Raw genomic sequence first — 11683 nt, forward strand, 5'->3', positions numbered from 1 at the left:
AAAAATCGTTTGTTTCTGGAAAATGTGATTCCCTTGGAGTCATGAAGGTTTTAATTCGATTGGTTAACACAGTCGTCGCGACCTTGGCGGTCATGACGTGAATGATCGGCTGCCCTTTTTCTGGGCCTGCCACTGACTTTTGTGCTTTGAACCGGGCCCGCATTGACTGACCAGTTGTTGTGCTTGGTGCTTGATGCTTGATGTGTAGGTTGTTTTACCTTCCTCGGATCAAACTGGCCACCATTTGACATTCTTTCAAAACCTTAATAATTGGATCACTAGTTCAATTTTCCATTCTTTCAATAAATAATGGGATCACTAGTTCTTGAAATATTATCAAATTGTTGTTTTGGTCCCTTGATTACTGACGGAAATTACATCAGTGTTTGCGAATATAGCCAAGGTTGTAAAGCCCAACCTAAAAACAATGTCCTCAAGTTTGACTTGTTTAATTATTTTGGAGCTCAAGCTAGGTTTGGCTTGGTTCTTACATGAGCCGAACTCGAGAGAGCTTAACAAATTTGAGCCCAATACCAAGCTCAAACTGTTTCAAGCTATTTCTTATGGTACGTTGGTTCGAATGTGTAAAGAACTTTGCAATATCATGAAAGGGTTTAGGCTAAAGAGTTGAGTACTGCATCAAATCTTTTTCATGTAGTGTCCCGTAATAATCACTAATCATGATATAGTGTTTAATAATAAAAAATGTATATCACATAAAGCGTCTATTAAAATGTATTAATGATATTGTGGATGCAAATTTCGTACACGTCAGATTTGACAAAATTCCACTACAAGAAAACAAACACCGTTAGCTTAATTGGCGAACCAAGAAAAAGGGGAAGGTGTCCGCCAAAGGTCCTCTAATGCCTAAGTAAAAAAAACAGTAGAGAGAAAAATAGAACTTGAGAGTGTTCTGAGTAGCAAGTGGCAATTAACATATCCTCTGACTGATTTGGCAATTTATAGGGAAGAAACCTAGTAGATAGCTAGAAGGGGAGGCTGCAAATGTGAGTCAGTCTTTGCAATCCGGCTGCTAGCTTGCAGTTTTGAAGGTCCTTGTTGGTGAGAGCACATAAATTATTTTATTCCCACATTTCCTTTTATCGAGTGATGTATATGTTAGAAATTGTATCGAATGATGTATCTGTCAGAAATTGTATCGAGTAATGCATCTGTCATAAATTTTTTTGTTCTCACATTTCTTGTAGTATAGATTACTTAAGTAGTTCTTTTTCGGGTTTGTTTAAATCATAGATATAGATAGTTGTAATATACACACATGTCATATATCATATGGGTAAAAACAAATGCACATAGGTATCTATGTCTGATTGTTCATTGGGTAACTTATTTAGCAAGTCTATGGTTGCTTCGTGTTCGTATAGGTTGTAGCTGGTTCTAAGAAAGAAGCTCAGTGCCAAAAGCAAGAGGTTGAGTTGAAGCTTGAAGTTCAACGGGTTACAGAGGTAGGTTTTAATTGCAAAGCTTTCGATTAATCTGTTGTTTACATTGTATTTTATTTTTATCTTTTTTATGCTGATATGTCCCTTTAGCTTCGTGTCTGACATGTCGTGCTTCTTTTGCCAAAAACTATCTCAGCTTTCGAGTTATTCTTGGTTTGGTTACATCTAAATGTCTCCATCGTTTTAGCATATCCATCTTTTTGCTTACTTTTGTGATGCTTTTCGGTGTCCAAGTACTCATTTTTTTTTCGTTCGTCTTGTTAGTTATACTTATATCGATTATCCATATGCTTTTTCTTCTCAGTCATTGATGTAGTTGCTCATAGCTCAACTCGATGACTTCGGTATGTATATGCAAACGGTAATGTTATTCATACCATATTTTTATATCATATTTTTATACCATCTTAGATGACATCTGATGTGGACAACCACATCATTTGAAAAATTTGCACAACCTAAGGAAAAGAAGGAGAAAGACTTCTCGTATACCACAATCATCATTTAATTAACTAGTTTTTCTTAATTATTATTTATTAAATAATGAACTAAATTTAAAAATTTGATTAATTCAAAGGTGTACTAATGATTCGTTGAGCAAGTTAATGATATGGAAGCAAATTTCGAGCGTCGCATAACTAACTTTGGAGCCTTGCATTCCGAAGGATGATCCTCCTGCTTGAGTTGATTTCACTCACTGCATATTTAGCATTGAGCTTTTTATCTTTTGTAGTGTCTGGACTTACTGGTAGTTTGTGTTTTACGATCTCAACTTATAACTTGAGAGATATTGCTACTCCTATAACCAATATTATGCTCCTTGTTCAGTTGCTTCAAGCTGGTTTCTAGTCACTTAATTTCTTATTGGCTTTGTTTATCTTTCTCCCTTTTATCCTGCAGCACTTGCCTATGACATTTAGTACGCACGCTGCCCTGTGGGGTTTTGGGTTTTGGTACCATTTAACTTTATCATTAATAATGAAATGCAATAGCATCCAAATATAACATCATATATACCTTAGGAGTGTAATCTAGCATCAACGCTGTAAGGGGAAATCTTGTTATAGTAATACCAACGTCATTCAATATAATTAGTTATAACTTTAAGATAATGTAACCTTGGAGTGTAAATCTGAATGATTGTAGTGCAATTTTATATTTTATATTATTTAGACGTTGAATGTTAACGTCATGTTGTAACATTATACGGGTAATATGTAAGAGAGCATTTTTGCTCACCACCCTAAACTAGGGTGTATGCTTACCATCACTTTTAAAGCTTGACATATGTCCACTAAGACCATCTCCAACCGATTTGGCCAGAGGGCCATAGGGCTAAAAATAGCTCGAAATGATACGAAAACCATCTCCAACCGAGGGCTAGGCCAAAGGGTTCGTGGATCCCACCGAGCTAAAAATACCAAATCAGGCCAACCGGCTGGCCCAAATGAGCCAGCCAGCCAGCCCCGGGCCGGCCTAAAGTAGCTAGCTGGAGTCATGCTGATGCCAAGTAGCTGTTGGATTTGAATTTTTTTTTTTTTTTGTGGACAAAATTTAAAAATAAAAAATAAAAAAATTTAAATTTTTTTTTCCTATTACTACCTAAGCCTTAGCCATTAAACAACATTAGAGGGTGTAGTCAAATTAGGATTTTGTAGAATTTTAATAGACTTTAAAATCTGAATGTAGTCGATTAGAGTTTTAAAAGAGGATTTTAAAAGATTTTGAAATCATGGTATAGTCAAATTAGTATTTAAGAGGATTTTGAATAATATACCCAAATCTAGGGGTAGCCGATTTAAGAGTTTAAAAATACATTCAAATCTAGGTATAGTAAAAATGTGAAAGATTTATTAGGATTTTAATGGCCAAGAGATTTTGAGGGATTTGAAGGTGGGTGGTATAAATACAAAGTGCCATCAAGAATCTCACCCTAACACACAAATTAAACCCTTTTTAGATAGTTGTAGTATATGAAAGTAGGGATCGTTCTAGGCCGGAGATTAAAAAGGATGCTAATCTACACTAATTAGACCCAAAAATAGAAAACTAAGTTAACTTGACTCAAAACAAGCACTAGAAAGAAGTTTGGACGAAAATTAAACTAAAAAGACTCAAAATACTCAATGGGGGTTGTTTTGACGAATTTAACTAAAACTAAGTAGATTGCAGAAAACAAATTAAGTTAATATGAAATTTGGGTGAATTAAAGGGTGAAAGGCTAGTTAGAGGATTTTTCTCCACACATGACACATATGTATACAAATCGATTTCCAATTACTATTCCAATAAACCATGAATGACAATGCCCTAAGTTAACTGTGAACTGCACAAATTAACCATCAGATTTCCCTAAATTTATTGAATTGGACTCAGCGACGCAATTAAATTATTCTTATCAAGTTCCCTATATGAACTGCATGATAGAGATACATATAAAAAATCATTAAGTTCTATGAAAATCATAAGCATTGACAAAGCATTCGAACTATGAACTGTATGATACTCCTGCCATGGATTTACTTAACACAATTGTGACTAGTAACCTCCACTACTTATAAATATAAGTTCATAACGATTAGGTGAAATTCCCTTACATTTTAGCATCAGATTCATGCATGCAAACTAAGTAGGCCTCCTTAATCAACATACAAGAATAAGTTATTAATCAAACAGATAAGTAAATTGCATTCATGTTTTACGAAACAATAATTGGATGTAATCAATTCATATAAAACATATGTCCATAGCTTCGAATTCACATCTAGCGAAAAAGATATTAGTTCCACATGTTCATCATAATTGAAAACCAAGTTAAAACAAACATTGGACTAAAACTAAGAATAGAATATGTCACATCCCGGCCCAGGGCGGATCACTTCCCGGGCCCGCTCTACCACTGTAGCACGATATTGTCCGCTTTGGGCCCCGATCACGCCCTCACGGTTTTGTTTTTGGGAACTCACACAAGAACTTCCCGATGGGTCACCCATCCTGGGAATGCTCTCGCGCGCTACTCGCTTAACTTCGGAGTTCCCATGGAACCCGAAGCGAGTGAGCTCCTAAAAGGCCTCGTGCTAGGTAGGGATGGGAATATACATTTAAGGATCGCTCCCCTGGGCGATGTGGGATGTTACAATCCACCCCCCTTAGGGGCCCGACGTCCTCGTCGACACATCACAACCAGGGTTAGGCTCTGATACCAATTTTCACATCCCGACCCGGGGCGGATCACTTCCCGGGCCCACTCTACCACCGTAGCACGATATTGTCCGATTTGGGCCCCGACCACGCCCTCACGGTTTTGTTTTTGGGAACTCACACAAGAAATTCCTGATGGGTCACCCATCCTGGGAATGCTCTCGCGCGCTACTCGCTTAACTTCGGAGTTCCCATGGAACTCGAAGCCAGTGAGCTCCCAAAAGGCCTCGTGCTAGGTAGGGATGAGAATATACATTTAAGGATCGCTCCCCTGGGCGATGTGGGATGTTACAGAATACACCCAAAAACGTTCAAGCAATCCAATGGCAGATTGCACAATCCTTGGATGCAGGTACGGCACAAGATCCTTCTTCTCCCTTCTTTGCACGGCACAAAGTGTATGTTTTTTATTTTAGGCTCTCGTGTGTGGTGCCCTGAATGGTGCGGCAGATGTGGGTATTTATAGGGCTAGGGGGCACGGCAAGGTTATTTTGGAGAAGGATTGGCACTCCAAAGGTTGTGCTGGAAAAGGATTGCACAACACAAACAAACAGGGATAAGGATCCAAGATGTGGTAGATTTCTAGAAGGACAAGGGATAAGGTATGCGGCACCCTTTTAGGAGAAGGTAAGGCCTTCTAGAACTAGATATTTAGGTGATTTAATGTGAAAATGAGTCCCCTTTGCAACTGGAATTAAGGTAGCAAAAGATTAGGATAGGATAAGATAAGATAAGGTTTGGATAAGATAATATTGTTTCCTTCTTTATAGCTGATTCCTTATCTTCAATGTCTTGAATTAATTCTTCCAGATGTTAAGCACATTCCTAGCCTCTTTTGATTTTCAAAAATGTCCATCCACCTTACTCCATGCATGTGCTATCCATTCCAAGCCCAAAACTGCTCTAAAATTATCCAAATTGCACTTCCTTACCAACTTTGTCATTTGAACCTGAAAACACACGAAAATAGTTTAAAATGCTTTAATAAGTAGAAATTAACTTGGTAAATGCAAGAAAACAAGCAAACTAAGTCGCATAAATATGCTCCTATCAAATTCCCCCACACTTAGTTTTTGCTAGTCCCCGAGCAAAACGAAACAAACAAAACATAACCTAGACCTTCCAATAATTGCCTCAGGGATTTCCAATGAAACATGACATGTTAAAAATCACTATTCCAACAGATTTTAGCCATCTTTACCCTCGAGCATATACTTAACCGCAGTCACCACTCACTAGCTCGCATTTAATCAATTAAAACAACATTTTGAATGTAGTAACATGCCTTAGAGAATCCCTCAATTCCTCACCGGCTATACTCTTTATTTTCACACAGATTTTCTGACTACACTCCCTACACTAGGTATATGTGAGAAGATTGATGTAAACATGTAGAGTAGCACTCACTATGTTATAACAAAGATGACACTTTCTGGAATTATTAATACAACATGTATATGATCTCATGAACAGAATGCTACTACTTAGAAGCGAGAATTAGGGATACCATATGCTCGTACCAATTTTAAACTCCACACATTGAAACACATAACAATCAAGATCGAAGTCTAAGGGTTGTAACGGGGCTAAGGTACTGGCTAACAAAGAAAAGTTAAGGATAAATAAAAGTTCTTAAAGCAATAGTAAGCAAAGTAATGAAATAAACACTTAGAATTCACTTTTGAATGCATAAATCAACTTTAAACACCCATAGGAGATTCACACATCACTTATGGCCAGATTCAAACTTTTGGACCTTTTTTTCAACAACCAATACTTGTGAGTACATTCTCACTTATTTCTCAACTTTTTTTCTTTCTTTTCTCAACTTTTTTTTTTCTCTTTGACAAATAAAAAAAAAAGAAAAAAGAATGTCAAAGATTTATTAGGATTTTAATGGCCAAGAGATTTTGAGAGATTTAAAAGTGGGTGGTATAAATACAAAGTGTCATCAAGAATCTCATCCTACCCCATGTGATTTCTTTTCACGTTCATCACAAAATTGAAACAGTTTTGTCTCTCATCTTCCTCTATCGCCACAAGGTATTGCAGTTTTCTTCCCAATTTGTATATGTTTAATCTATTTGATTGCTGGAAAAACCATATACATATGCAATGAAAAGAGAAAACATACATGCAATAGATTAAAAAGGGAAAGGGAAGAAATCCTCCCTTTCTTTCCTTTCGGTGCAAGGCTTTCAGAAATCTGTATCAGATATTATGCATCCAGAAGTGTGCTGGCAGGTTGAATAGTGTACATAAATTTTCAATTTTTCATATTAAACTGTAGAATTTACCCCTTAAGATCGAAATACCAATCGAAACAGAAAAACCCAGCTCGTAATTTTTGGTTAGGACAAGGAAAATTTGACAACTCAGTGTGGGAAGATCAAAGTTTGGTGCTTCCTGGGAGAAAATTGGGTTTTTTGTGGTGTTTGTTTGATGGGTTTATTGGTTGATTCAAAAGGGGAAGGGGGCGGCGGAGGAAGTGGAAGAAACGGCGGTTCATGGGGTTTTTTGTGGTGTATGTTCATGTGAAGTCAAGGGGTCATCAATTGGCCAAGGAGTTGACTGATCTTGTTGCAATTGGTAAAAGCTTGCTGCTTTCCCCCTCTTATTTTTTTTCAATCATATATTTTGATATCTGTTTAGTAATTTTAGATGAGACGATGATGATGCCGATGGAATGTGTGTGTTTAGATTAATTGTGGTGATGATGATGCTGATGGAATGTGTGTATAGATATCTGTTTAGTAATTTTAGACGATGATGGTGATGATGCTGTTTAGTAATCATATATGGTGTGTGTATAGATTAATTGTGGTGTGTGTATATAGATTAGATGATGGTTTCGATGTAAAAAATTCATGGTTGGTGGTATTTTGGTATGTTGTTAATTTCTTTATGATTTTGTTTATTTGGTTGGGTAGTTTATATAATATCTCAATCAAGCATGGAAGTGGATGAAGAAATGGAAGTGGAGCAAATGGTGGAAGAACAAATTGAAGAAGAAGAAGAAACTAATGAAGAAGAAATTGAGGAAGAAGAACTTTATGAAACCATTAAATATTTATTGATGGCAATTCAAGCCATAGTCCACGTGCTAAAAGAGTTTATAATTACATTTGGACAACCTATTGGACGTCCTTTAAATCGACGATCAATTACTATGGAATGATACAATTATATACATAAAGTATTGAAAGAGGACCGCCCAGAGGATTTCCTGCAAAGGTATAGAATGTATCCTGATGTGTTTGTGCGAAGTTATGCACTATTATTAGAAAAACTGTCACGTCCTGACCCACGAATAAAGACTATTCACGAGCTAGGGTGTGAGCCATATCTTAGCTATAGAAATAAATTTTACAACCAAGATATGGTGGAAAAATTAAATTAAATTATTAAAATGTATTGAATACACAGTGGAAATAGAATAGTACATAAATTAATTTACAACAAAAAGTACCAACAAAATAATAATTAAATTGTAACAATTCTTTCAAATGCATGAAATATGTGCAAATGAGATGCATGAATGTACTCACTCCCTTCTAATCCCGCTAACACATACATAAGGCATCCAAACCTGCACGTCCCATAGCATACTTATACCACTTAGCTTCGAATACGCTAGAGTATGAGTTAACTCCTGTTCATCCCTTAAACCCAATTTTTGTAATTAAACTCTCAATTTCCACTTTAGTAAACAGGCACTTCCCCCAACACCTAATTGTATATCCAAGCCTTCCCCCGACGCCTAACATATACAAGATTTCAATATTTTTATCGCTAGCCTTGGATCCAAGTTTGGTGCTAGCCCTGTCCTACAGATCACATTAGGTGACTTCGACTAGTAGGTGATCCGCGATTTATCGCTAGCTTTCACGTGATCGTAGCACTAGAGCGTACATGTTTACACCTAGCCCTGTCGTACAGGTCACAATAGGTGACTCCGACTTATGTATAAGCATAGGCTGATGAGCAATAGGTCCAGTCGTATAGGTAACATTAGGTGACTCCAACTAGCATGATAGTTTAGATTGATTCACACTTGACTTACATTTATTATTGCTGAGATGTTGTGACGTGGCATGCTCATGTTTTCACTGCTCTTGTGCATTGATTTTCATACTTACACAATATTGTTTTTTGGAAACTATACGGGTTTTACAGTTTGGGGTTATTACTTTCAGAAAAGAGAAATGTGTTTTCTAAAGCTTTGTTTTTGCCCAATCACCCTTCTGTTTTTCGCCCCTCCAGGTACTAGATAGATGTTCTTCTGTGTGGCACACGAGGATTACCCAACGGTTCTAACATTCCACTAAATTATGAAGGGTTCTTCTCTCTGGTTCTGTATTTAGTACTTAGATAGTTCGACTGTACCTTTAAATTACCTATGCTCTGAATGTTTGTAACTTGGGTTTGACCACTTCCGCATACTCACTTATTTTTAGTTTAAGTAAGTTTTAGTTTTGCTTTTAATTTGTTCACATTTTTAATTACTTCTTTTGCACTCTTGGCTACGTCACTCTCACGTGACGGCCAGCACGTCTCGACTTCGGTCGGGGTGTGTTAGCTTTTGGCTAAAATTCAAAGTTTTGGAATTGTTTTCATTAGTTTTCCTTTTTACTAAAGACTTACTTTTAGCTATGTCCTCTGAAACTCGAATTTAATCTAATTTTGCTCATTACAGCTCAAAAGTCGCCACTTTACCTCAGAAACTCAAAGTTCGCTTCACTTTGCACCGTGGAACTTGATTTTGATCCGTTTTGCCCTTGAAATGAAAGTCGTCTCTATAAAACTCAAAATTCTCTCCACGTTGCCTTAGATTTGTTAATCTCTTATGTGGGTTTGATTTGGGTGCACCAGGAAAATCAATTTATTTTTTAGTTTTCATCTATTCAATTTCTTTTAAACTTAATATTTTCTAAGTCTAGAATGTTAACACATAATTGAGATTTATAATCAAATTTATTGCTCATGTGGCATAGTCTTATTGGTTGTTGGATCTCACATACATTTTAAGACGTGACATATAAGTTTTAGGAAGAAGAGAGTCCACAATTCAAAATGGAACGAATTTTGAGTTTTAAGAAGTAAGATGTGCCTTCTAAGTTACAAGAGCCAAGAGGGAAAGTGAGAGCAAAATGGAGTTGTACATAGTGTAGCTAAAAATAAACCTTTTTGAATTTAATATTAAAAAATGTTATTCTTACCATCTATTTGTACCATTATTTGTATTATCTCTCTAATAGAGATAAAATTTATTTGTATTATTGAAAAATATTTAAAAGCGTATTAAACATAAAAAGTATGTATGTACATGTAGAACACGTGTATTATATATTAGAGTTTAAAAAAAAAGTGCAATCTTTAAGATGCACGAAAAATGTACAATATGCATATTACTCACGAATTTACTAACTATAAACTCAAAATACATACAAGAAGAGACTCTTGTATTCAGGTCGACGCGAATTTACTAACTATAAACTCAAAATACGTACAAGAAGAGACTCTTGTATTCAGGTCCACCAAAATGGGTCATGTGAGATTCAAATGCCAAAGAGAGCTCCACCAAAATGGGTCGGGTGAGATCCAAAAGCCAACGAGAGTTTTCCTTGTATTTTTCTTGAGTGTATATGTAACGTGACACAGGAGCCAATACTTAAAAGGATGGCCAATTTTTTTTTTGTAGTCCCTGTGGTGACACGCCACTTTCAAGGTGACCCTTGTGGTGAAAAAACTATTAATTAAACCCCCGTGATAAGCCCTGTTAGCAATTGAGGTCCAAATCCAATGTTCTGTTAGTCTTCCGTTAAATAAAATCATGTGACTATTACATGTGGATCGTTCAAAATTAAGTTTATTTATTTTGGAAAATAAAAAGAAAAAAGGGTTGTTTTATATACACCCCATATTTTGTTGACTACACCCCACATACTTAATACACCCCCATTTACTTTTTAGATTAAAAATTTATCTTAATACACTCACATACTTTCCAATACTACCCTTACACCCACACTCTTTGTGAAATTTAAAATTTCTTTTTATATTCTCTATTCAATTTTCTGAACATTTAGTTTTATCCACTCGAGGGTTTAGTCTTCCATCAATTTTCTGCACATTTAGTTATGTTTATGGATTTTTTATTTCTTGTTTTTATGAAAATATGACTTTCATTAACATGAGGGATCAACAGACAGTACAAGAGGAGAAAGCCAACTAGGCTCCTCTTAAATTCCAGATTTAAAATCATCAACATGAACTGCATACTGAGCTAGTTTATGAGCCATAACAAGCTTTGTTCTGCCATTGACAAAAAAAACATTCGAAACTTTTTCCCAACATCTGTATATTCTCCATGATACAACCCTCTGGACCCAGAAAATCCTCCATAGACGTAATATCAGCCACCACCACTCCCTTCGCGTCAAGCACGAGAACAATATCTCTATGATCCAAATTAAAAGCAAACATCAAACGTTCCTTTTCTGCAGACATTTCAGCAACTTTAACTAAAAGGCACTCCTGCATTCAGTGGCAGATACATTGAAGGGCCAGGGGGTTAGCTGACCCCTCAAACTTCGGTGAACATTCATGGATACCTTGGGTGCTGGCCCTCCGAACTTCAATGAATGTCCTTGGATACCTTGGGTGATGCCCTTTTGAAGATTAGAGTTGGCTTCATATATACCCACCAACTGTTTGATAAAATGTCTGAAAGAATAGTGAATGAAATGGTGATCTCAGGGAATAACAAAGCATCATCATTCTTGGACAAACATACTAATGGGATGCAATGATATCAAACATTGTTAGTGTGTTCAAGATAAGTGTGTTTCTTTGTTAAGCTTTCATATGAGAGTAGCCTTGGAACATGTTAGTTACCCTCGCAAATGAAGCATTAACAAGTGTGCAGTATGTCTTTCCAAATGACTTCAGGCCTACCAAGACTCAATGAAATGGCAATATGCATGCCATATCTGGTAAAAAAAAAAATTGCACGC

General features: G+C 36.3%; 1 long non-coding RNA gene across 1 annotated transcript; it reads left to right on the forward strand.

Annotated features, from left to right (window-relative positions):
• Positions 1-6583: 6583 nt before the first annotated feature.
• Positions 6584-7994, forward strand: LOC148693393 (uncharacterized). Its single transcript, XR_015951992.1, has 2 exons — positions 6584-7256; positions 7598-7994. It is a non-coding gene; the product is annotated as an uncharacterized LOC148693393 (long non-coding RNA).
• The last annotated feature ends 3689 nt before the right edge of the window (positions 7995-11683 follow it).

This window comes from Pyrus communis, chromosome 10 (genome assembly GCF_041283825.1).
Source record: "Pyrus communis isolate YQ-2024b chromosome 10, ASM4128382v1, whole genome shotgun sequence".
NCBI lineage: Eukaryota > Viridiplantae > Streptophyta > Magnoliopsida > Rosales > Rosaceae > Pyrus > Pyrus communis.